The sequence below is a fragment of the Psammomys obesus genome, unplaced genomic scaffold, assembly GCF_907164565.1.
Source record: "Psammomys obesus unplaced genomic scaffold, mPsaObe1.curated_primary_1811, whole genome shotgun sequence".
NCBI lineage: Eukaryota > Metazoa > Chordata > Mammalia > Rodentia > Muridae > Psammomys > Psammomys obesus.
In genome coordinates, this window is record NW_026590425.1 from 76,053 (window position 1) to 82,527 (window position 6,475).

Sequence of the window (6,475 nt, forward strand, 5' to 3'; positions counted from 1 at the left end):
AGCCCTCAGAGACTGAAGCCGCAAGCACAGGGCCTAAATGAGTATACAGGAGGTCCTCTGGAGATGTGGGAATCTCAGTGACAGAAAGTTGGTTAGTTGTTCATTTACTCACCTCACATTCTTCCTCTCAAATTAATAAATCCCAATTATGAAGTAATTTCTGAGCAAAACAGATGTAGTAACTGTGGGGACAGAGGGAAGCTGTGCTTCGGGGAATGAGGCCCTGCAGAGGCCTCTCTTCCCCTGACACTGTGACAAGAAACTTGACGTCCACAACACCTGATGGCACCAAGAGCCCCACAGATCAAGACTGTACAAATATGACCTGGCAAATGTCACCTTCCCAGAGCTGCTCCAGAGCCTGTCTGCACCACAGAGGTCCAGGTGAGTCCATGGAGGTAAGATCATTCTCAGCTCTGCCATGAGGAGTTTAACTAAAGCTGAAGTCTCTCTCTGACTAAGCCAGGGAGTAGTTGAGAGGCTCTGTGAGCTTTGGGTTCTGCACTTTCCTTCTACTCTGACAAGGCTGGTCCCTGGGTCCAGAATGTTCAAAAAGGATGAGTTTGTGGAAATAAGGAAATAGAATAAGAATGCTGAGGCATTGCTGTCTGTCCTCAGGATGCAGTAACATGGCAGAGCTGTGGGTAGATCTTTGCCTGAGGTTACCTTCTTATTTCTGTAATTGAATCAATAAGATATAGAAGATTTTCAGATGTCTATAAAAATTTGAGACAATAATGAAATACTTACATAATATTATCTCTAAAGAGACTGAGGCAAGGTAATTGTTCAGGGCTATCCTGGTTTACACAGGGAGACCCTGCCTCAAAATAACAAGACAAAACAAAAAACAAGCCAAAATAAATGTTGACGTTTCGTGTTTGCCAGCACTGTGACTTCAACGGTGTCACTAGTGTTTGTGAAATTTATACTTTTCACTTTTGATTTTCAATTTTCAAATACTGGCACATGTTTTCTTTTAGAGCAACATTATAACTCCTAACTTGAAGGTTTTTCATTTTATATCCACCTTTAAATTCTCTCAATTATATATTGAGGAATCATGATTCAAAACCTTCCCTCATCTCTTCCCAGCACCTAACTCCTCATTAATTCCCTTCTTCCATCCCCTTCTCAGCAAGAGCTGGTCCCTGTCTGCTCCTTGCTCCCTTAGACACCCTAAGGTCCCCAATTGAGGCTACAGATGCCCTGAATCATCTGCAGAGAGCACAAGCCTCTGCTACTGTGTTTCTTAAGAATACCCAACGATTCTGCTAGACACAGTCCCTGCCTGCAACCTGGAAGTTACGTGAATTTTTCGCACAAGAGTCTTTTTTCAAGATCTCTTTTGGTGATTCAGCTTTATCTATGTGACTTTATCTAAAACATGTCTGTTTAAAACAATTTGACTTGACAATGAGGATTATATTTTAAAGATAATCTTTAAAGTAAACATTCGTACAGAGAACAGTCACTTAATATATGAAGTTGTAAAAACGTAATACATTAAGTTACCGTATTAAGATGTAGAAATTAGTTGTGAGTCTCAGCATCTGCTTTGATCCCCTGCTGGTAGGAGTCTTTCAGAGGACATCTTCTATAGATGATGTCCTCAGAGGACATCTATAGAAGATGTCCTGTGCCTGCCCTGTTTCCTCTCTGCAACAGCTTCGGGTGTTTTTTCTACTTGCCATTCTGAATGAAAATTAAGCATCCTCCCTAGGTCCTCCTTGTTACTCAGCTTCTTAACTCTGTGGACTGTAGTATGATTATCCTGTATTGTACTAAATTGCTAATATCTGCTTATAAGTGAGCATATACCATATGTGTTTTTGGAGAATGGGCTACCATACTCGGTATGGTATTTTCCAGATCCATCCATTGCCTGAAAATTTCATCATGTCCTTGTTTTTAACAACAGAGTAGTAGTGTTCCACTGTGTTAGATGTACCACAGTTTCTTCATCCATTTTTTGGTTGAGGAACATCTGGGTTGTTTCTAGTTTCTGCTTATTACAAATAAATCCACTATGAACATATTTAAGCAAATGCCCTTGTTGTATGGCAGAACATCTTTTTGGCATATTCCCAGAAGTGGTATATCTGGGTCTTGAGACTCACAGCCAAACTTTGAGCAGAGCATAAGGTGTCTTATGGAACAGTGGGAGGACAGAAAAACATGGAGGGAACAGGAGCTCCACAACAAGACCAACAAGACAACAAATCTGGGCCCAGGTGGGTCTGTGTAAACTGATCTACCATCCAAGGATCGTGTGTAGAGAGGACCTAGGGCCCCTGTTCAGATGTAGCCGATTGGCAGCTCATTTTTCATGTGGGTTCCTGGTAAGGGGACCAGTGGCTGTCTCTGACATGAACTCTGTTACCTGCTCTTTGATCACATCCACCTAACGAGATGGCCTTGCCAGGCCACAGAGGAAGAAGTTGCTGGCAGTCCTGAAGAGACTTGATAGTCTACATTAGTTAGTGAGGGAGGAAGGCTCTCCCTTTCTGAGGACTATAGGATTGGGATACAGGGAAAAAGAAAGGGAAGGTAGGAACAGAAGGAGATGAGGGAGAGCACTACAATTGGGATATAAAATGAACTAATTAATAGAAAAATTTAAAAGAGATAAAAATTCACGCCAAATGCAATTCTAAAAATTGTTCCACTACTCAAGATGCAGATACAAAAGAATTATCGAGCAAAAGAGGAGACAGTGTGGAATGTAAAATTACTAAATAAGTGATGTCTCAGGCTTTGACCTACTGTGTGTGTGTGATGTAAGGAAGGAAGACAGGTTAAGAATGAGCTTCAGGTTTTGGGAACTGGGCAATTGGGTTGGGAAATATGATGGAACAGATTGAGAATCAGGAGAAGAAATTTTGGTTGGAGTCCTTGGAGTTCAATTTGACCAAGCTGAGAGGTAACAAGGACAATTCGTGCCTGTAGACAGAGTGACAGAAAGACAGACAGACACACAAAAGCACACACACTTGAAAAAAAATCTATTTTGCTAGTGTAAATCTCAAAAAAAAAAATCTCCTTTAAAATTTTAGATTTGAATGCAAGTTACCAAACTCATCCGTCAGAGCACACACAGCATCCCAGAATCCACAGGGGGGTGAAAAAAGGAGGGAAATTCAGGAACCTAATCCTCAACATCGAATAAATGCTATTATGCAAAATAAGCTCTTAATTTTCATGTCTAGAATTTCTAATGCTTTCTCCAAAACATGTTTGCATCCTGGATACAAGATTTTTTATCTAGGAAGGAAGAAATGGTTTTGAAGTATATCAAGGGAGTAATTTTCCTCTTTCTCACTGTGGTTGGCACTCTGGGGAATATTGTTGTTTCTGTGAATTATTTGTTCAGTTTATTGGAAGGCCCTGAGAAGAAACCCATACACTTTATTCTCATCCACTTGGCTTTTACAAACATGATATCTATTCTTGCAAAAGGGTTGCTAATCATAGCAGCTTTTGGGTTGAGAAATTTCCTAGATGACATGGGTTGTAAGATCATTGTTTACCTGGAGAGGGTGGCCCGTGGTCTGTCCATCTGCACCACCAGTCTTCTCACTGTAGTCCAGGCCATCATCATCAGTCCCAGAACATCTGGGTGGAGGAGGCTTAGGCCAAAGTCTGCATGGCACATCCTTCCATTCTTCTCATGCTTTTGGATACTCAATTCTTTGATCAGTATGAACTTACTATATTACATTAAAAGTACCAATAGTGTGAACCTAACACAAGTCAAAAAAAGTGGCAACTATTGCTATTTTCTGCCTGAAAGTTTGATCACAAGATGGATTTTTCTCATCCTCATGGTCCTGAGGGATGCTATGTTTCAGTGGGCCATGGGAGTGGCCAGTGGCTACATGGTATTTCTTCTCCACAAGCACCACCAGCATGTCCTCTACCTTCACAACTCCAAGCTTCTCTACAGAACTCCGCCTGAGATGAGAGCTGCTCAAAGTGTCCTCCTTCTCATGCTCTGTTTTGTTTTCTTCTATTGGGCTGATTGTACCTTTACTCTATTTATAAGTATCTCCTCAAGACACAATTCTTTGATTGTAAGTATTCGAGAATTTCTGACCCTTGGTTATGCAACTTTTAGCCCGCTTGTGCTGATTCACAGGGATGGACTTTTGGTTGGATGTTGGCATGCTCACTGGGAGAAACTAAGAAAATGTCTCTCTCATTTATCTGTTTAATAAGTGTGAAGAAAAGATCATCACACATCCAGTAAGTGACTAGATATATTGTTTTGAAACAGTATATAGTTCTTAAAAATTTAACCTGCCTTCTCTGGAACAATGCTTTTAAGTGTTGAACCATCTCTCCAGCATTGAAAAAAAAAATGAATCTAATGAAGATTTGTAAAACTGGCTTTGCCATTGAAGAGCTTAAGATAGCCTGAATATAACTCCATTTTGAAATAAAGATCTTGACTGGGAACTGAATTCAGGTACCAGGAAATATCACAGAGTGTACACCTGGCAGAAAACAAAGTTAGCGCTCCTAGCAACAGCCTCCAGGAAATATAACAGAATAAATGCTTCATAGAAAATAGAGACAAACTCCCTGGCAATAATCAATGGGAATCGGTTGAGAATCGGGTGGGAAAATTCTCCCCAATGTTTCAGATTTGGTTTAGAAAAATAGCCATTGTGATTATATGCCTTAGCCATTGTGATTGTGTGCCTCAGAAAAGGTCACCCCGCCCTGCTAAACTTCACCCAATTCTGTAACACCAAGGCTTGTGCCCCCCTGCTTGCTGCCATGGAAACCCCCGGCTCACAGACTTTCCCTTTAAAAATCCTGTTCACTCAGAGCTCGGGGTCCCACTTCTCTACTGCTGCGCCATTGAGACTTGGGTCCCGAGTTCAATCGCTCTTGTAATAAAGCTCTCTTGCAATTGCATCAAGTCGTCTCCTGGTGGTCTCTGAGGGTTCCGTGAACCTGGCATAACATTTGGGGGCCTGTCCATCCGGGATGCCTCAAGACCTCTAGGACTCCTGGCCCGGAGAGCTTAAATCCGTGGGTAAATATCTTCTATGTTGTCCATCTGCTTTAAATGTTTGTTTGCCTTTATTCTTTGTTTCTTATCCTGAAAAGCCTCGAGGTGCTTACGGGAGCAGCCAGATTAGGTATTACAGACGTGTCGGGGCCTAGGCTGTGGGGACTTCAAAAGACGTTTTGATGTCCTGGAATTTCTGCCTCCTCGGGACCCCTGGGATAGGGGGACTGGAGTGAGGATATGTTTCTGCCTCTGGAGTGAGGATCGGTTTCCTGGAACTTCTGTGGCAGAGAAGTCCAGGTTTTGTCTGTTTCTGCCTCCTCGGAACCCCTGGGATAGGGGGACTGGAGTGAGGATCTGTCTTTACCTCCTCGGAACTCCTGGGATAGGGGAACCGGAGTGAAGATCGGTTTTCTGGAACTTCTGTGGCAGAGAAGTCCAGGTTTTCAGTGTTACTTGGTTTCTGTGTGTGATTAATTGTTCCCCCTTCCCCGCCTTGGTGTTGTGCCTGGAGTTACTGTTTAATTTTTGTGATTAATTGTTTGTGGTTTTGCGTCTACTTGAGAGTGCTTGATTTTACTTTTGTTTAAAACTGCAGCTGTTTTCATTTCTATGATTTCAGTTTTGTCCCGTGATGTTAGCCCGGGTATAGGCTATAAGTTGTTGCCTTTGGTTTCGTTTTTGTCTGAGACAACCGTTTCTTTTTTGTGTATGAGTGATTTACTATTTGTTGAAATTGTTTTCCTTACTTCTTTTGCGTTCTCCTGAATTCTCTTGACAAATAGACTGACTGACGATATGGGACGGAATGCCTCCAAACCTCTTGACTTGATTCTGACTCATTTTGGAGAAGTTAAAACTAGAGCTCACGGTCTTTCAGTTGATATGAGAAAAAAAAAATGACTTTTTTTTGCAGCTCAGAATGGCTCACCTTCAGTGTGAGCTGGTTGCCAGAAGGAACTTTCCACCTTCTCACTGTCCTTAAGATGGGAAATAGAGTCTTTCAGAAAGCATGCGGGCACCCAGTCCAAGTGCCCCATATTGTAGTTTGGAGGGATCTAGTTATTCATCTGCCTCCATAGATTAAGCCTTTTCTGACCCCCACTAACAGTCCTCCTTCCACAGGCTCTCCGAAACCAGAGGCCACTGCTCTGGCTCCATAGACCACCCCTTAATCTGTTTTACAGGATGGAACTCCCATGGAAATAATTTTTCCACCTCCTCCTCCTCCCACTCCTCAACCACCTCCTGTTCCTTTATCCAGGTTGGAACCATCGTCTGGCCCAGCGCCAAGAAACCAAAGCCTCCATGCAGCTTCTCCCTCTGGGGAACCAGAGGCAGATTCCACAGTCCTTCCCTTATGGGACATGGGGCCCTCCAGATGCTAATGGCAATCAATCTCATCATTACTGGCCTTTTGCCGCATCACAGGTTTAACTGGAGACTCAGAATGCC

The 6,475-nt window shown here is 42.5% G+C and overlaps 1 pseudogene; it reads left to right on the forward strand.

Moving 5' to 3' along the window:
• The first annotated feature begins 3,254 nt into the window (after window positions 1-3,254).
• LOC129676818 (putative vomeronasal receptor-like protein 4) lies at window positions 3,255-4,185 on the forward strand (annotated as a pseudogene).
• Window positions 4,186-6,475: the final 2,290 nt, after the last annotated feature.